Source organism: Vanessa cardui, chromosome 8 (assembly GCF_905220365.1).
Source record: "Vanessa cardui chromosome 8, ilVanCard2.1, whole genome shotgun sequence".
NCBI classification, from domain to species: domain Eukaryota; kingdom Metazoa; phylum Arthropoda; class Insecta; order Lepidoptera; family Nymphalidae; genus Vanessa; species Vanessa cardui.
The window spans coordinates 15,365,298-15,387,135 of NC_061130.1; the positions used below are offsets into that span (position 1 = coordinate 15,365,298).

The 21,838-nt window shown below is 40.9% G+C and overlaps 1 protein-coding gene across 2 annotated transcripts in view; it reads left to right on the top strand.

Moving 5' to 3' along the window:
- Window positions 1-21,838, top strand: part of LOC124531850 (silk gland factor 3-like) — a 60,523-nt gene that overhangs the window by 24,055 nt on the left and 14,630 nt on the right. The gene's annotated exons all lie outside the window — the stretch shown is intronic.

The window sequence follows — 21,838 nt, forward strand, 5'->3', positions numbered from 1 at the left end:
GTGTACACTTACTTATAGTCAATAATGTAATTTGAGTATTGATTAGGGGCAAAAAGATGTCGAGTTGTCTATAAACTGTTTTACACTAACTCAACCCTGTGAATTACTATTTGCTTTACTTTTTAAAACTATTCTTAAAATGCACGATTGCTAATCGCTCTTTATTATTATTGTGTTGATTAAATAGACATTTGTTTTGCTCATCGAGATGCAATGCATGGCTGGACCAACGGATCTTAGAGGTCGTGTATCATCATCCTCAGCCTGTATCAGTCCACTGCTGGACAAAGGACCCCGAGTACTTGTATAGTACCTGCGTATGTTTAATTGTAATGTAACTTTCTTCGGTCGTGTAACGCTGGGCTCGCACTCGTGGGCTGTAATCGACCGTGTAATGTAATGCAATGACGAGCGCGCGCTGGCGAAGCGTAACCGACTCTTGTTTACATTCATCCTCAGCGCGATGCGCGGATGAATTGAATGAATGTCTTCCAGTCATCTAATTAGAGAACTTGTGTTTTTAGTTAATGACTCGACTGGTCAGACTATGACCTCTAGCTAAGTAGTGTTCTTAAGGTATACTGCCGTACAAATAGATGTATATATATGTAGACGTATGATCGAATAGGAATACATTATTTGCTCATCACCATTCCGCGCGCGTCGCGCTCGTCCCGTTAGCCGCGCGGGAGCAGCGGCCGCCCCTCCTGATTGGCGCGTATCTTTGTCGCGAGCTGACGCGCGGCGCGGGCGCGGCCGGTCGCATACGAACGACCATCTCATTTGCACTCAGTATATCTCAATATCACTTATAAGTCAATCTCGGCATATCTCGTTATGGCGCACATAATAAGAAATATTCTCCGCCGTGACTGCATTATTTCTTATTGAAGAGTTTCTTTTATGAAGCTAGTTCATCTAATTAGTTGCATATTTAGCTAATTAGGTATTACTAGGTTGAAATATTCTCAAATGAGCGACTCTCCGCTTTCAAGGCTCTCTAGATTCAATCTGGAACGAATGAGAATTTATATTCTTATCGGAAACGAAATTTATTCAAATATTTCTAAACAAAAAGTATATTGTTAATCAACTGCAATCGAGTAATTATTGCCACGCCATTAAGTAATATGCACAGAGATCTTTATCACTTCGAAGCGGCGTTAAGCTTTGAACTTTTTCTCGTGTGTACTAGAAATAGTTTTTCTAATCGGAACTGGCGTCATCATCATCACGAAATGGAATTTAGCACGTGTTTCGTATCAACGGACCCAGCCGACCGGCCCGCGCGTTCAGGCGAGCTCCTCGAGCTCTCCGTCGGACCGACCCGAGTGTGAAACAGGTCAGAAGTCTGTCTTGGTACATTAGGTCAGCGAGCTGGCCGCGAGGACCGCGGGGGCGCTCGTTGGCTGCTGTGTGCCGCGGAGATAGTGCGGCGAGGCAGAAGGGCGTCCATCGCTGCACATTCCGAGGGCGAGCGTTTATTCCGCTTATCTGAATTTTAAATTGGGGTCCCTGTAGTCCGGGCTCCCCCGCGTCCCGCAGCCCCGCGCTCGCCCGCGCCGGATTCCTAGCGGTCCCGCCAATCCGACCGTAAAAACCCAATCAACTGGCTATTTTTGTACCACATGCCGGCATTTGACACACGATTTCACTTTCGACTCTCTCGAATACGAAATTTTTCTATGCGAATATTTTAAAATATTTTCGTTTGTGTCCGAATTGGGTGAGTGTTTTCCAGGAGATACCTAATTAAATACGATTTATTTCTATTAGAATAATAGAAGGATTCAAAGGACTCAGTAGGGCGTCGGGCAAAGCAAGCGAGCCCGTGACAAGTTCCCACCGATTGCTCTGATGTAACGAAGTGTTGCGCGGGTACCGATGTAGTGTAAGTCTTCGTCGAATCTCCAGGAGCAGCTGACTAACTGTCAAATGTTTTACGCGAACTGCTACTTGCACTGGCCGCTATGTTTCTTCACGAATAAATCAATCATTTGACGATGGAATTAGTGTAGCAGACTCCCGGGGATAATTGCGACGAATCTTTAAGTCATACCGGTACTTGTAAAGCGAGATCAATTATCCGTAAGAGGAAAATCGACGGCGCGGCGGTGGAACTTCAAACAGAGCCGATGGAATGAGACGTAACGCGGTGATTTCAAATATCGTGGAGTGAAGGTTGTCGTGTGATCGGCGGAGGCGCCGCGCCCGCAATTTGTCCGTCATGTGATTTAATATTCCGCCGTGGGAAACGCGCTCGCTGCCATGCTCGCCGGAGACGCGGCGCAGTATCGCTTCTGTGCGTCGCGTTACGTGCACCCGATCCAAATTAATAGGCTCAAATTTATATTTCATAAAATGGTGACCACTTGCGACGTGGGCCTCACTCTCGCAGCGAGTGTAATCGGCAGACATTGCTCGATACGGACACCTCAGAATATTCCAGAAGGTTTCACTTCACCCAATTTCCAAACTCACTTAGGTAATACCTGTACTCCACAGGCATAGACACTCTCACACGAAATCAATGAAGTTAAATAACGAAATAGTTGTCTCGATCTCCATTTTGGATTTTAGAAAAAAAACATAATATATTACTTACTGTAAATGGACTTGACGAATTGTAAGAAAAAGTTTATTTTGCGCTAGTTTTGACGTGGCAGTCCCTGCAAATATCCGCGGGAGTTCCCTGGTGGGTCTCTAATTAATGAACCTCTCTCGACATCTCGCGAGCTAACCTAAGCCCTCGTATATAGCTATACGCTAGATGCGGATACTGACTTTGAACGTCGACGTTCGCGTTCGGCTCGCGTGATACGAATCAATTATAACGACTTATTAGTGTACTCAAATGTCAGCGGGATAGTTTTTGTAAATATTGAAAGTGAGAGGTCGGGCTGCAAAGGTCGCGGCGGGGTCGCACGGCGCGGTCGCACGGCGCGGGCGACGGCGGATATTACACGTCCAGCGGCCATTACGCTACCGAATAATATCACAGCTAATTGTATGCGTGAGTCCGTGGGCGATGCGTGCACGCGAGCCGCCGTTATTGTCTCCATATATTTTCCATGGGAATGTATCTAATTTATGAATGGCTCAAAATATTAAAATACACTACGTACTCTTCGATTGTAACCGATGTACTCGTATGTTTATTACGAGCAATTATATAATTCATACAGATAATCGATTACGTGCATTAATATATCGAAGGGTGTTTGTACAATGTTTAGCTGGAGAATGTTGAGATATGCACAGTCTAAGACTACTAGTGGGTCGTGCTAGCAGCTGATGGTCGCGCTGATGGCGGGCGCGCGGCGGCGACGGCGTCCCGCGGCGCCAGTGCGCATGCGCTCTCACGCTCGCTATATGTCATCGCCGCGCCGGTAATTATTCGCCGCTGCCTCCTTTTGTCTTAAGCCGCCCGTCTGGCGCCCACCAGCGCGTCAGATCTTCGATACGTTTTCGAGAATACTATCTTCGAGTACCCGACGTGCATGTGGCGATTACAAAGATTGTTTTTTTTGAGTTTTGTACATTTATTCGATATTTAACCAATTCTAATAAGAACAGTAAATATCGATATAATCATGATTGGGTTAAACAAGTCACCTGCTCTGCGTCGCGTCGTCGAACATCGCGCTGCTTGCATCGCGCTATTGTTTACTGCTAACAATCGCTTCTCATCGACAAAGGATGTTTAAGCAACAGCGACAACATATCACCTCGTTGTGAACCTTACCACATTGTTATAAAGTGCATTGTGCCACGTCACGCGTTGCTTACTTTTTACCGAGCTAGATAATTACGCTGAGAGGCGGTCGGGCGCCACAGCTAGTCGCTAATTAAACGTAGTGACTGGATAAACAAACAAACAGTTCCACACGCGAGCCGCGCGCCGCGAGACATGCGGCCGATCGCTGCGTGCCTCGTATTAACATATCTTTCATTTCAATGCAGTTGCTTTCAATCGCCAAATAATACTGTCTAATTGGAACTACGAGGTTTTGTGTTCGTGTGTGGATGCGCGGCGGCGCCGGACAATGGCGCGGCCGCCGAGCTGGCCGAGCCGAGCGCGTTGGCCACCGGCGAGCCGCGTGCGCCCGACACATTCCTGGTCGCTTCGTGGGTGAACTCTCACTCACAAGTGGCCCCCTCATTCCAATTAGCATCGATACGCATTGCCTTACATAACAATACGCTTTGAACGATTTTAATTTGTTTGGATGGAAGCTATTTTATTAATCACTAAGACGGTTTCATCGTATAGGATTTTATATAAACAATGACAACAGTTTGTAATAAATATGTTTTGAAAAGGCGTCTTGTAAGTGTCATCTATAATAGACAGCACTCGTTGCATGACTGACTGATATCAGCAGAGACACAGCACGACCCGCGAAGTTACTGCTGCCTCCCCTGAGGTCGGCAAACGGTTGGACCCAACGTGTGTAGATTGTCATTTGGGGCGAAGTCCGGAGAGCACGGCGGCCCAGTGTCATCCAAGTAGCGCAATCTCCCGGACCACAAGATGGTTATTCGTTCCCTGTCGTTATCTGAAGTCGCATCAGAGACATCCGTTCGATCCCTTAGAAGTTTTCAACACAATCAATGTTTGTATTAACGTTACTCTTTTGTTACTTCGGTTAATTTACGTCGTGCAACATGTCTTAATAAGAGTGTTATAGGAATAAAAATATGTTTTTAATTAAAATATGAGATCCGCCCGTAGAAGACAACGATCTCAAGGTATAACTTAAATTAAAATTTCAATTTCCAACAAAGCAGGCCACAATCCCATCCCTCGTACTAACTCACTAAGCATTTTATTTATGCTGATCAAGTATTTTTAGTTGTTTATTATCTCTCATACGAACTCAAAACACAAATGTAATAATTGTAACGATAAGAAGTATTTTCTTGCATAGATAAGAAATTATTAAAATTCTGGCAACTTGCGTCTGATGTTGTTAATTGTAATCGTAATGGTTACAAAATAATGATTTATTTCGTTGGAAGTGACACTTTATTCCAACATGAAACTGCTTGTACTGGAATCAATTTGCATTCCGTAAGTGTACAAGTCTTGCAAAAAAATCGTTTTGGTTTCATATCAGAGTGTCGACACTCACTGGTTCTAATAGGAAAGTGTCTGCTTAGTTAACCGTATTTAATTGACACATCACAAATTAGGATGTTATTTAATTTCTAATTGGTATTTGAGTTCTCTTGTTCTAATTGGCATTCATACAACTGTGAATTTTGAACATTTAATCTTTAGTGATTCGAACTAAAATGTTCACCCAAGCCCTTCTCGCACAGGATATAAACTCGAAGCCGTGTTTTAGATACTAAAAAGATCAGTCAAGAAATCAAAATGAGATGGATCTTATTGAAGTCACAAAAGCTATTTTTTGCACACTCATTCCACGCTCTCTATCGTTCACTAACGCCTGCATAGAATGTTAGAGTTTATAAAGAAACTTTAAACAAAGTAAAGAATAACTAGTTACATTTTAAATTGTCATAAGTATTCCTATTGGTTAGTCTAGTTTATACTTAATCTGCCTTAAAACAGTATCGGTATTGTGATTAATTTAATGGACGTAAAGTGACATCCTACGGACACGTGCAGTCTCGTGTTGGAGTGGAGGTGGCTACCACGCGGTAAGACCACTGAGAATGTCTCCCGCCTCTCAGTCTGACCTCTGCTCAGTATCGAGGATGGTGATACTGTGAGGCAAACAAGTACACCGACGGCATCTCTTTGTCTCTGCGTGCCGCCGCTCGCTGGCAATCGCTCGTCAGATTAACACGATTCATTCTCAATTTCATAATTTTTCTCTTCGATTTTAATCATTAGATTACATATAAAATCAGAAAACGAGATCTGTTGAGAGCGGCCGCGCGTCTGTACCCGCATTGTAATTGTGTATTTTGATATTAGGTCAGAGTGAATTTAAGTAATCACCTAGCGAGAACAAAGCTGAACACTTTATACTTATCATAATAATTAATTAAATATTTTTATACTGCCACAATATATCACTCAAAAAATAGCTTTTTATTGTCATAGGAACAGGAGGCGATATGAGATACGATTAGTACTTCTTATGCTACTTACTCAAAACTGTCAGATGGCTAAATGGCTGACCGCCTCAGGGTATCACACAAGAATAAACGATGGAGACAAACGTAAAATATTAACCGTGGTTTTATCGGATCGATTAAATTGTAATAACATGTTCCCTAAGAAGAGAGTCCGCGGGCCCAGCTGTGGGTCATTCTGGATCCTACTGTACTTTGAGAAGTACAGAATGACCCAGAACGATATGAGATATCGTTCTTTCTCCACACATTTGTATCACGATTTCCAAATAAAACAAAATTATAATACTCAACTTAAAGCTTCCTCTTACTGTTGCACCGCGAGGCATAAACTGAAGTCGACGTCACGGCTGAGCAGCGAACAACATTATTACGCGCCTGTAAAAAGTCAGATATCATAAACTCGGTCGTAAACAGTTTTTTACCGCTACATAGAATAAATAAATATCTAAATAGGCTGCGTTTGTTGTTGACGTTTTTATGAAATCTAAATGATTGTTAGTTTGAACCCTGTTCGGATGTTCGGATGCCACTACAGTTGGCGATTTCAATGTTATAGTAAATTAAAGGGAGAGACATTTGTGGGAAGTGTTCGAGTGTAACATAGTTAAAATGACTAAATGAAATAACATGTGTTCGCTTCAACAATCGAAATTGCAAATTAGCCGTACACCGAAAGTACACCGCGCGCGGTAACGGTGCGACCTTCTAAATTAGATAGTAAAAAGATTTGTATCGACAGCCACAAAATAAATTCGCTTTGCTTCGGATTTTTTAAAACAAATAAGATTGATGATGTAGTTAATATACTACTATACATACCTACTGTTGTATTTTCTATTAATATTTTCTCGAATATTCTCACCGAAACAAACAAGTTAAGAAAAACAATGCAAGCGCAATGCAAATTGCGACGGATTAGTTTACGTCAGTAACGAAAATTTTGCATCGTGCCCTTCCCGAAACCGACCATAACAACCGAAACACCATACATACACACACCGACCATAACAAAAAAACCAAATCAATATTCGCGTCCGCGGCATAAAGCATAGCAATAAAAGCATATTTGCTTCAAATTAATAATATAATTAAAACAGCTGACAGTGGCTGCAAGTGATACGTGTCCGAGTAACGACGGTATCGTTGCGTGTGCGCGAGCGCAGCCTTCGTGGAAAGTTTAATATCATTTAATATATCAAGCATTGAGATCATTTTTTGTAACGTTTATGAATAAAAACGAGCCTATAAAAACTGTTTATGTATAGTTGCTTCTGTAATTATCAAATATTAATCACAATAACATTATAATTAATTATATTAATTTTAATACATTCTACGGACGTGAGTTACTTCTTGTACTTATTCTATAAGTATCAACTGTTGCCGATTAAATTGAAGACCATGACAAAAGCACAAAAATATAGCCTTGTCCTTTTCTTTTTCAAGTGAAGGCAAGAGAAGACACTCGCTATGAACACAAAGTTACTTAAAGTTAATTATTAAGTGGCTGCACGAAATCTATTGAGTGACTATACAATTGGCAATATTTATTGTAAGAAAGCGATTAGCCCATCGCACGCCGCACATGACTACGTTTTCGGGGTCTGATGGGTAATCAATTTAAAATGGTTGTGTATAGGGTTATAAGCATCTCCTCTCAGTGACAAACGAATACCAGCGGACGTGCACGCGGGATACGTTCGCGATGCGTCGATCCGACGTGATAATTAGCTACGTGCGAAGTGTCACGCTCCGGAGACCGCGCTGCCATTGTGAGCGCGCTGTCAATAGTTCTTGTAATCTCTCACTAGGAGAACACTTAAACCATTCGATGCATAATTTTAAATCATAACAAGGTTTATTGAAACGCTTGAATGTAGGAAGTCGGTGTGACCCGACTCCAACGTAGGAAATGCAAATGCGCGCGGCGGCGGCCGGCGGTCGGCCGCTGATTGACGCGGCATCCGAGCGGCGCGGCGCGCACAAAGCGGATAATATCTTCATAAATCGATATTTCCACCGCTAATAAAGCGATATTAATTATCTAGTATTCAAATCTCGGATGCTGGGCATTCGTGGTGCGCTCGTGACTGGCTCCCCGCGCGTGCGCCCGCGCTCCATTAATATCGGCGGTCGTCGGCCGCGGTCGATGCGGCTCGTGCGATTAACGATCATGATTCGATTACGCGCCCCCCTCCCTCCCCGCGCCGCAACCCACTCCCCTCGCCGCCCCCACACGCTCACCAGGAATAAAACTTCCGGCGATGGTGTTTTACCAAAAACAATAATTTACTGTGACTCGGTCCGTGATATTCTATCATCAACATATAATGTATGTTTGTGTCGTTCGCTTCAGAAGAGCTCATCGCTCACTTACCTGCATAAATACTCTCTCAATAAGCACAATCCGTATTAGTATTCAAATGCTCACGCTCTCGGGCGTGTGAGCTTCGAAAGCGTTCGATCGCGTCACAATCTTCGTAATTGATGAAAATATTTAGTGCGCGCCGGCGGCGCGAGCGGCCGGAGCATGCAAATGACCGGCCGCGACGCGGAACCGACGCCGCTCCGGACTTTTTTCTTAGATTCCATTTCTGATGCGTCAACGTAGTAATCGATTCGTTCGTGATGCGTAAAAGAGCCCATTGTGCTGTTGAAATATAAAATTACTTGTCATATTAACGATATTATCGCCGCTCGCCGTATTGACCGTATTTATTAGATAGACGCTAGGTATTGTGCGCGCGCGCCGCTCAGATATTTATTCAGATTTCTTTGTTTGCATCTAATAAATAGATCAGCGAGATAATGTATCTGCCGCCACATCGCCGCTCTGCATGTCGTACACAATGCCACTCGCACCGACCGGCGTACCGAGCAGCTTGTTTATCGCCGGCCCTTGTCTTGTAATAAATCACGCTTTTTTCAAATGGAATCAAGTGCCCGTCCGCACAAAAGAGGGAAATTTAATTCAATCGCTTCGCCGTTTCCTGAAATAAATCTACTGAGATATTCATACGGTAATGTGCGGTCGCTGATTTCTTGCAGAAACGTAATGGGCATGTTAATTTTATCAAGCGGGTAGCTCCGCGTACGCAGTGATACGAACGGATTAACTTATTCATCGGAGAGAAAGCGTCGTAACTGACATGCGCCGGCGCTGCGAGCGTGCGCGGCGCGGGTGGTGCTCTTATGCGCGGCTGCATAGAGCACAGATCGGCCGCGAGCCCGGCGGCGGCAATTAGAGACGGATAAGATCTGGCGACAACGCGACGTGTAATTGTAATATTGTTGTCACCCGCGCGCCGTTCCGCTCGCTGCGCCCGCCTCGCTGCTACCTGTTAACTTACAATGCCACTGGGAATGAATTTAAAACGCTTAGAGTAACATTTTCACACTAATAAAACACATATGTAGCATTTTAACTATCGATGTTATTAGAATGGGACATATCACCTAAAATTTGCAACAATAAGGCATGAATTAACTCAGAAAGAGTCGGTGTTAGCATAAAGCTCGGCTGTGAGCCGAGCGCGCGGCACGCAACGTCGCCGGCAGCGTCGGCGGTGCGCGAACGAGACGCGCTGCCGGTCCAGTACCGTTAGGTTTATGTTCTCGTGAAACACGATATTTTAATATTTTTTGTTCATAATATCGTGTGATTGAATATAATAAAGCGTCAAATTAGTGAAAGAGTGCAGGTGTGGTGCGCGGGCGCAGCTCTGCAGGAAGTGAAATGCTGCGCGTAACGAAGCGCGCTCTATTTGCGGCGCATATCAATCATCGCCTCGCACTCACACACACACACACACACAACTTAAGTTACTTAATGCTCATATTTTAGGATATCTTAAACTTTTACGTTTGCCCAATATATAATCAAATGCTTTATCCCGGCTTTACTCGTATTCAATAATTGAGGGTGTAGCGCTTGGCAATTATTTAAAAATACATATTACGTATCGCTCTCCACGATCTATCCGGCCTGTGATACTACATTATCGAGCACCCTACTTTACCCGACTGCGCGACGCAAAGGAAGCTAATGTGTTTGTCGGTTTATGTATGTATGTTTGTTTGTTCCTCCGAGGTGCTAAGGAGACAAAACTTGTGAACTGATTTTGCCAGTTCTTCCATGTATCGATTTGTCTTAATCTTGCCAGTGTCTCTGACGACATAACAGTTATCTAAGCTCAATATGACGAAAGGACGACGCCATATTGTAAAAAAAGAAAAAATGGAGGTCGACGAACTATGCTCAGCGGGGTATCACAGAATAGGTATTTGGAAATCAGCTTTAGGTTGGAAATGCTTAATGACATTAAGCATCTTCATACAAGTGAAATGATGACTGTTTGCGTTCCACAACAATTTAACGTTGTTAGCGACTATTTGAAATGTTCAATAATGTAGTTCTTATACATATAACCTAATAATATTATTAACGAAATCCTTAATGACAATTCAATATACAGTTTTAATCAAATAACAAACTTATAATGAAACTACTCTGAAATATATTTTTCCGAAATTAAATACTTTATTCAAATAATCTTTTACAATCACTTTTGAATTGTTATTTTACAATCTAAGTTAAGTTTAATTTTCACCCGTTCGGAATGTCGATTCCAAGAAGACCCAGCAAAGAACAAGTTACTGTTTTTCAATATTGAAAATACAAAGTTATGTTAGTTAAATGTCAATTAAATATATATGTGTAAAATATATCAAGCCTGAAAGTCAACATATATGTAGATGATTAAAATGTAAAAGACAATACAATTACTAAAAGTAATTTCACAAATGCTTTTGGTGCTAGCTTATTTATGTTATTGATTTTTATTTCGTATAGGAAGGCAAACCGGCCCACCTGTTAGTACCTAAGTAAACCAGTGCTCATTGATGTGGCATTTCAAGAAATAGCAACCATCGCTCATGTCGCCAACGTGTAGGTCGTCTGGCCTTCATTCATGAGATATTCTACAACAGCATAACTAAGTATTATTATGTACCTATCGGTTTAATGTGTGATTACCAATAAAGGTTGATCGCTGACGGGTGAACTAAAAATATTAGGCATTCCTTAGAGGAATGGCTAATATTTCTAAACGCCAGCTTCTATGGTTAAAGGAAACCCATTAGAGATGAGTTGCCCTTCATAAGTCTAATACCAAATGTTGCTATCGGGCATAAGAATATGTGAATATTCGCGGAGCTGAAGCAAAGTTATTTAATACATATTTTATACATAAAAAATATCTATTTGGCTTGTCTTCTTTATTCTTTACATAATGTAAAAAAATCACTTACCGCCGTTCGTCCCTATGTATGCTTAATTACGCAACGGATTTTGATGAGGTTTTTTAATAGATAGAGTCATTTGAGATTTGGAGAAACACTAATAATAATTTTAAAAGTTTCTAGTGTGATATCGTAAATTATACGTTTTTTGTGCTTACATTGCAAACGCTGAATTAACTCTACTTAATAGATCAAAACAATGTACTACAGTACAACTTAAAAATATGCTTAAAAAAGTCCGCGATGGCATATGTCTATCTCTTAAAGATAACCCACAATAAACATTTTGTCGTTTACTTTTTACGAGAAATAATGGATTATTTTCGAAGCGATTTTAAGTAATACAACATTAATCCTTATCCAATTAAATAACCTAAATAAATTTTGCATTCAATATAAAGCAATATGGTCCTTTATAGCATGTAATTTAAATGAATACTTTCGTAGAGATTACACTTTTAAAACGCAGGGACACAGCTGTTTGTGTTGTCTAATGAGTGAAAACTGTGACCATTTTACTATTTATTATCTCTAGATAGTATAAAACAAAGTCACTTCCAGCTGACTGTCTTTTCTTGTGTTTGCTTAAATCTTTAAAACTACGCAATGGATTTTTTTGAGGTTTTTTAAATAGATAGAGTGATTCTATAATAAATTACTGTAATGTACACAATGTGCACGATATAATAGGTAAACTCTGTTTATTTGAGGGTTTTCTAATGTGATGTCGTAACTAAACAATATATTTCGTATCAGCATAATATATATATTGCACCCGTGCGAAGCTGGGGCGAAATATGTGTCGATTAGCCAAAGTTCCTGATATTCCAATGATATTTACGAATTAAGTTGGTATGTTTTAATACAAAACAATTCAAGGGCGTGAAAATAAACTACTAATGCAATTTACGTTCAATCTTACAATTTGTCGTCACAGTGAACTGAAATGCATTTGGTTTGAAATAAGTTTACCCATTTTTTTCGTCTAGATTTCTTAGTCAATCTAAAAGTCACACGTTATAAAACGAATAGACTCGGTAGTCGCTTCGATTTAGTCGCGTGACGAGCGAGGGAACAGGTGCCGACCGGACTTGAGGTGAAGTGGCTCCATTGATGTTCAAGTGAAGCGTCGCGTTTCAGTTGGCAGGTGAGGAACGGCGATATTGCCTCGGCGGTCCTCTCGCGCAAACCTCGTTAGCTGAATATGCACTCCAATCTAAGTTGAAATCGAATTTGCGCCCTCCGCCCGAGTGCGGACGAGATGTTGATGGATTATTTGTGAAGTGGCCGGGCCGCCTTTGAAATCTTTCACGCGTTAAAACGGAGGTAATCTCGGCCGACCCGCGCCCTCCGGCCTCCCCCGCGCCCTCCGTTTTGTTTACCTAATCATTTTATTGCTCCCCCGCCCCGCACCCCGCGCCCCGCACCGCTCGCACTGCGGCCCGACCCTTCTTCGTTTCAATTTATTTGAAATCCGGTAAACGCAGCCGCTACAGATGTCGCGGCGCCAACCCTTGCCGGTACTCGCACTCGCCTTCTGTACGACATGCCGCAACTAGATTATTCGCCAAAAAAAATCATACGATTCCTGAGAAAATTCGATCGCAAGCTGCGACGTAATTTTTATGTTTTTACCCTAAAAAACTGTGTCAGGGGCGCGCGGGGCGCGGCGGGAGGCGACAGGTCCCGGCCCGCGTCTCCGTCGAAATCTCTTTTTTAACGCAAAAACGAAGGAGCGGAACAATGCGTGACCCATTTCCCGGCCGTGGGAAGGAATAACGTACGATTCTCCGCTAAAAGCTCGCGATTTCTGCAATAAAAAATGCATTACCCCACATTTTTTAAAAAATCGACGAGTGAAAAAATCTTGATGCGAATGAACGTATTGTTCGAAGGGGATATTGAAATTTGAAGTTTGGAAGGGTGAGATTTATGTGTAAAATAACGGTTTTGGCAAAAAAGCTACGGAATCAGCTGCGCATTGTGGTTCGAGCGAGCGGCGCCGCGGGACAATAGCGAGCTAGAAGCGCTCCGCGGCTGCTCCTGCGCCACTGACCCACTCCGCTAATGATCATCAACCCTATCACTGGCAACCATTAAGTACACGCGTTTGGCAAGTGTATCTATTGTACGCATCCGACTTCTTCGCGACCTGTACACGAAAGGATTACTCCATTAAGGACATATTCTAAAAAAATAAAAAACAAACAGAAATACCAAAATTTTTAACGTAATTTATTTAAATTTCGAGCATATTATGCAAACGGTAAAAATGTTAAACAAATGCTATATGACTCGGGAGGTGGTACGATAATTTGTAACGGAGACTTGTTTATAAAATTTCAACTAAACGCTAAGCTGCAAAGTATCTTGACTCTTTACTTAATTAAAAATATTTTATGATTTTCGTTTAGCAGTCGTAAAACAATCGTGGAGCTGTAGCTGATTATTTCAATGTTCTTTGTACAACGTGTACGAGTAGTGTGACTGGTTTTTTTATCTTAATATTTTACGATATAGATTTACGTAATTATTGGTTGGTTTGTTTTAACTCTTCCAAAATCGAGAGCCGATAAAGCTGAGAATTGAGTGATAGAGAGGAAAGGCCGTTAGAACTTTTTATCTAATTGCTTTAATAGTTGCAAAATCAAAAAAATAAAAAAAAACACTGCCAAATAAAATACACTACTTATATTCATGTAGGCTTTTGAATCGTCATATATTGAAAACTAATTTACGTGAAGCTACCACCGCTTTGGAAGGTAGATTCTACCGAGAGGAACCAGCAGGAAACTCAGTAGTTACTCTTTTTCAACATTTAAAAATACACTCATGTTAGCTAAATACAATAACAGTCATACAGTAGATATAGTCATAGATAGATAGCCGAAGATATAATCATACAGTACATATAGCCATAGTACATAGTCGTACAGTATAGTTAGTTTAATTAGTTTAATAGTAATAAATATTCAATGTTATTTAGATAATTTAATTATTAATCTTAGAAAGTTTCAATTTATTTTAATTTATTTGCTTGCTATAATTTATAAATATTTGATTATTATATAAATTAGTACCAGACTACATTGATATATAAATGATATGAGCATGCCGTGTACTCATGCTTAGGAATGTAATCTAGCTCAAAATAGTGTAAATTTCGTAATTTTAATGTATGTTCTGATTATATTCTGTTTGTGTACCTATGAATAAATAAATAAATAAAGTATATGTACAGTCACAAAGATTCGTGCCAAAACCCATGGCGGGGATTTTAGTGCATGATAACTCCACGTGGTCCGTCAGCACAGAGAGGGAACTTCTCTGAAAGTCGAGGACAGGACGACAGAGTTTATCGACAGCTTCATCTGTATGTATTATCATCTCATGTTCCACCGTGGAAGCGTTTTTAGGAGCCCATCGACATCCGACTTCCGCCCTGGATGAACTTGTTAGAATAAACTACAGATCTTTTCCTTGAATAGGAAAAGATTTGTAGTTTATTCTAACAAGTTGACAACCTTTGAGGAGAAGGTTTGGAACATATTCCACCACGCTGTTCCAATGCGGGTTGACGGAATACACATGTGGCAGAATTTCTATGAAATTAGACACATGCAGGCTTCCTCACAATGTTTTCCTCTACCGTCGAGCACGAGATGAATCATAAATATAAATAAGCATATGAATATTCAATGCTGCATGCCTGGGTTTGAACCCACAATCATCGGTTAATATGTACACGTTCTAACCACTAGGTCATCTCGGCTCATCAATAATATAATTAATAAGCAGTAAATTGCATTGCGGTAACAGAACTATAGCGCGTATACCAGGCGTAAGGGTCATCAGAACTGAGCTGCCGTATGTGGGAAGCAGCAGTTAAAACTACCGGGTCTTCCCTGTAGATTACTTTCCGAATCGGTGGTTGCATTAACTTTAATTCAACACTCTAACATGACGAGTCAAATTGTTTCTGTGAGCTGTCTCGAATGAAGCATATACTTTACTATATAGGTATATTATCGTACCCCACACTGATGAAATAAATATATATTTTGATTTTAATTTTCTCGTTTATGGACAACAACAGGACCTACTTATCTCCGAGAATATTATAAGCTTGTTTTATATATGTGTATGTGTGTGTAGACAAGTAGACGATAAATGCGAAATAAAGTGATGACTCCGATAATCGCAAGACGTGGTGCGCAGGTCGCAGAGCAGAGCCGGGTCGTCCAACTGCGACGCTCATCGGCGGGACTCTTGATTGAGCCGCGTGTAAAAAAACTTTTCAATAACAATATCCAACAAACCGCTCAAACAGGCTCCACTGCTCCGCGCCTGCTTTTAATTGGTGACACTGAATTGCGAAGTCTAAATCCATTGTGCTGTGTGTGTTTTTGTTTTTATCAACCGAGTAAACGTAACCAATATTCATGTCGTTCTTTTTCATAGAAGCATACAAATAAAGTATTGTCCTGATTGAGGCTTTACTTTGTCCAAAATGTCGCTACGAGTAACGCCGACCGTAAAAAACTTCGATACTCGCTGAGTGGAAATTTCAATGCAAATATTAATTTCCCAAGAATGCACTTCTGCATTGTTTGCCGAAGAAACGAAGGCAAATGTTACGTCGTTGTTTTCACGCGTCACCGACTCCCGCGTTAGTATGCATCGGCATCTCAGCCGCGCCGCGCCGCTCGCCCGCCGCCACCGCCTCAGATAATCTGCATACTTAGTTGCCTGCAATTAGTTCCCGTCCGATTGCGATCCTCCACTCACTGTAAGCGACACTATATCCGGCCTCGGCTCTACATCTCGTTACAAAATGCGAAGGAAGGCGCTTGCATATTGATGTCTCGTGAGATTCATTCGAGATGGCAGGCGAGTGTCGCCGTATGTAGATGTGTGTGTCGATACGCGATATGCAAAGCAGGCCAAGCCACGCCCTGGGCGCCGCCCCCCGCTCCCCGCCCGCTCCGCCCGCTCACCCGTCGCCGCGACTCGCGCTCAAAACACGTTAAAAACCTACCGCTCGTACCCCGTCTCTCGTAACCGGCCTTCACCCTTCTCGCGCGTATTGTCTCAAATCTGAACGCGCGCGCAACCCTTCGGGCCGCGTACACGTGCGCACGCACACAGGCGTCCGGCGCGTCCCTACGCACGCACACACGTAACAATTTAAACATTACGCAAAAAACGGCATTGTTCTCATTTACAACCGACACTCTTACATGAAGAATGTATAGGTTTCATTGTAGTCATGTCGTACATGAGTCGTTAGCGTATGTGCTCTTTGTATATAATAATAATAATAGAATCTCGAGATCTATTAACTATTGCAGCCCGAACACCCGTGCCTAATGAATACAATATCTGCAAACAGCTACATCATTAAAGCTACTCGTTTACACTATGCTGCTGCCCACAGTAGCGGCCGGTGGCGAGCGATGGCCGGAGCGGGCAGCGGCGCGCCGTGATGCGTTTATAATGTTTGTATTCGACTATGATTAGACGCCGTGAGTCGCGCGCCCGTCAATTACCAATTTCAGTAACAGCCGAGATAATTTAATGTCGTTACGTAAACAACGCTCCTCTCCACTCGAGTCGCCTCCGATAATTACCGTCGACACTTTCTCGCTTGTGGGAACGTTTGCTTTACTATGTACTCGCTAATTAAGACAACTATTAAAAATAAAAGAAAAGAAATCTGTTTAACATTATTCAGCATAATTAAATGAATACAAATGTTGAACACGGAGTGCTCACTACTAATACGGAATCCATCGGCCATTACATTTTTTCATGACACGACTTTCACTAATTAACATTAGTTGTAAATTATTCGTTTCTTGTCGCAGATTAGCTCATTGAAATGTTTTCTGTTGTTGTTCAGTACAGTGAATTTTACGACATTTATTGCAAACACAAACACACACACACACACATCATTAAAATACAGTAATTGCGAAAAAGATGTAATACTTATTAACCGTTACCGAAACAACATGTATTCAGAGTAAATATTCATATATTAACAGTTTAATGCGATCTTCTATTAAGATCATATCATATATTATACATGGAAAGAAAACCATTAGAAACATACAGACGCTTTCTTTCGTTGGTTTTTTTCGTCGCCTTATGACGCTGATCAAATATATGTAATTCATATTTAAGATATTATTTATATATAAATTATACCTACTCTTTGGATATGTTAAATCTTTAAATGTTGTTTTTTAATTCTTAGGCGTGTAAATATTCAGTTTTAATGCTTTATGTTATAATATGAATATTTTAGATAATGCTTGATGTAAAATATAAATTATTTAATGTAAAATCAATTAATTCGCAGAAAAAAATGACACTTTATTTTATCATCCCAAGAGGAAAAAATAAACAGGGTTATTGGTAATTCGACGTACATATATCCGTTAGGAGGAGGATTTTTTTTGTTCTTAGGGTAGTTTGAAAGAAAAAAAAAATTTTGAAATTATTTCGTTTTTGTCTCACATTTTTAAATTTGGATAGATAATTATTATTTAAGCATTGACAAATATTCAGTGTTTAATCGTTTCTATCAAACAGAAGAAAAAAAATATTTTACAATTGATACTTTTTTTAAATAAATTTTTGAAGTTACATTTTTGACAAATTTTGAAAAAACCTAAAAAACTTGATAACTCAAAAATGGTTCACTTTTGGATTATGCATATGGGGGTTAAAATTATTGCAAATAGTCACCCCTATAAACTCCTAACGGATAAACGTCGAATTACCAATAACCCTGTATAAGTAAATATATTTTTTTCGAATATTTCGTGAAAGGATTTTGGAAAGGTCCGTCTGGGTACCATCAGTATTCTAGGCATAGGGGATGTCTGAGATCCTATGATCGCATCGTGGTATCTTGGATCGTATGATGGTATCGTCAGTACGGCGCCAATGCATCTAGGCAACAGTGTCAGTTTACCACCAAGTGGCACATTTGCTGCATTTGCCATGTCGCCTGTGTTTTAAAAATTGCCAATGGCATGAAACTCAGTAGATACAGATAGGTATGTTACCTTTACTACGGTTGACTATACATAGTAAATACATAAATATAGTAATTACTACTTAAATAATAAACCAACGAATAAGTATTCAACTCTTTCGTAAACATAAACGGATGAGCACTGATAGCTAGAAACAGACTCAAGATGTTTTCGGTCTCTCAATTCCAACTCGACAAAGCCGTGTTCGGCGCCAGTGATGGCATGCTGGTGGCGGTGACGGGCCGGGACGGGCCTCGGGCCGCGCTTTGATCTCGCGAGGCTGTCGCGGGCACTCTTTCGCCTCGCTGCGCCTCCCGACCGCCCTTAACCTCCGCTCCTCTACGCACGGAGGGGCTCGACAAAAGGGTACTCCTCTGTTTACCTTTCTCTCTAATTTCGTTAACGGGTAACATATTTCTTTTTGCGAATAAGAATGCGATTCAAATCAATTCTTAGAGCACAGGGCTCGCGAAGTCGGCCTGTAAAGGTTTCTCGGACGTGCGGGATAGAAGTTGAGAGCTCACTACTCGTTACTCGCTAACTAAACCGTGTATCAACAGTACCTAACATTAACACGGCGCTCAGATTAAATCACAACCCCGTATCGAAGATCATCCAAATATTCAAAGTACTAACATAGGATTATAATATTAAACAACTGATGTTGTTGTTAACCTAAGGCTTTACTCGTAAGGCTACTGGTATTTCGTCAAGTAACCTTTGCAACCCCTTACCGGTCGCACGTTAGTCAAACTGCCTTTTATATCAAGTTCTTTGAGAACATCTTCATCTTCATTCACATAATAGGTACTTCAATAATGTAACGCCATGATAGATTGCAAAATGATTGGTAACCGATTCCTTAATGAAATCCTACGCGCTATTTTTGGCAAGTGATGCGTTGAGGACTTTCGTAGATAAAACATTGACATCGGCCAGTATTTGTTGTATTTGATTGATTAAATTTAATATACTTGGAACAAACATATGAGTTGATGGTTATTTGCAATAATTGGTTGTAGAAAATATGTTTCGAATAAGTTTCTTACCGGTTCTACCCGTTAGTACGTCTCTTGTGAGTCGCTGATATTTTTACATTTATCTTAATTTATTTCATTTGTGCCGATATGAACGTGAGCGTTTCACGCGTCTTAGTTACTTGTAATTAATGGTTCAAACCCGGGAGGCATCACAGAATTTTCACGTGTAATTTGTATTTATATTATCGTGTCGTAAAGGAAAGCATCGCGACGAAGCCAGTGTGTGCGAGACGACATTCCGCCAGTTGTTTGCATCGGACTTGAAATTTCCTTGAGAGGAGATGAGACCTTTGACCAACAAATATTCATAGCCTACTACTTTTACTTTACAAAAGGGCCCGTATTCAAACTACTGCCACCCAGTGTATACACTAACCTAGACATATTTTTATTGGAGTATACATAACATGCAGCACATTCCATAAGCTTAGCCCGTTATCGGGCATTACACGGAACTTGACAGTTTTACAGTATTTTTTATCATTAAGGAATGATATAAAAGTTGGGAGGGTGATCGAATGCGATTAAAGCAATTTGTGACCATAACGGGTTGCAACTGGCCCGCATAACGAGCTCCCACGCTCGACCATTTAGACAAATAAATAATAGGAGCGATCGATCGCCCGCGACCAGACGACATCTATACTAGTGTTTACTCCTTGCCTACACAAATGTTCCAACTTCACTGAATCATATATGTTCCTCGTACATCTGACTCCAGTAAACTAAAGCAGCGCTGTTCATTACTTTTACTTGCGAAAAAATACCACAGGTGATTTCCAGTATTATATTTGCTTTAAATGATTTCGTACTTTTCACCTCGAGGGTGGTGCGGAGGTTGAAGGGTTGCGTCGCGCAGCTGCCGCCCCGCGCCGCCTCCACACACGCGCACGCGCATGCGCACGCGCTATTTCCGAATTCAATTTCGCTACCTTTGACGAGCACTCTCGATTTACAATCAGGAAAGGGTTTCGATCTGCCGTTTACTTTCGTTTCAAGACATTTGGACACGACAGCCCACGATGCAGCTGTCACCAAAGTACTTTTATGCTCAAAGCATGTCGCATTACGAAATTCATTAAAGATTAAAATTAATAATTCTTTAATGATATAATTTTAAAAATGTTCAATATAAATACAATTTGATTATTATTTTGCTCGCCTAAGAAGAGTTCACGACGGCGAACATACACGTCAGCTTCTGCTTAATACAGGCGAGTCTGTGTCCGCTGCGAGATATTAAGTAATATATAAAACGATCGACTCAGTTTTGTTTTTGCATCGCCTCTCGATAATCTCCCTCTTAGGTAAACATTTGTGGCATACAGAATCAATTTGCTGACAGTTTTGCCGTGAACAATGCGCGACTACGAACATCTGCGCGTGCGCTCCTCTAACAACGAAACGAGATACGCGCTGACTGCGCAGATATTTTCGTTGGCACCGATGTGTCGTCGGCTGATTTCGTCAAAGCAGGGACATTTCAACTTATTTAATGACTCTATATAAGTACTTAGAATTTTTACTTATCCAATATCATTGTTATTTTAATTTTTTTTATAGTTTAAATATTTATTAATCACTAGTACAATTGATTATAACTCATTATATAACCTGGTGATCTCGTAAAATAAAATTGATCGTTGCACGTGAGAGTCTCCGCTCTGACTGTAAACGACACAGTCTCTTGCTAAAACGGAATCAGTATAAAGCGTTTTGTTTAGATTCACGATTATCTGAACCTCTTGACGATGAAACTATTTCGAAATGAATGTTATTAAATGTTTCCCTATACCTAATTGTTATATGTTTTCATACGTCGTCTTTATATTATTTAGTTGCAAACTCAAACTCAATACATCAAAATGAAGTAATTTAGCACATTACTATTTAAAAAAACGAAGTGTTTGTAATCTAAATTTAGATTAAAAAAATGAGTTTACATTCTAAGCAGATTAATTAAGAAGAACAATAATAGAATTAACTAATGTTATTGAACACCATAAACGAATGATTCTTTTCACTGCAACCCTTGGAAGGTTTAAGGTTTGAGGTGCCTTTGAGCGGTGATCCAGTTAAAGTCTTCGAAACGCTTACATCTTAAAGGCTGTTAATGTTCTCTCGCGTCGAGTCCGACCACTTAGAGTTGAGTGGGTTTACAAGAATTTGATTTTCACATCGCGTCCCCGAGGGCGCCGGAGAGCGGGAGGCTGGGCGGGAGGGTCGCCCTGTGTGCTCGCCAAACAATCGCGCTGTTTGCTGCTGCTCTGTTTGACGACTGCTACCTAATATTGCTATTTGCTCTGCGCCGACTGTTGACTATCATAAATTCATAAC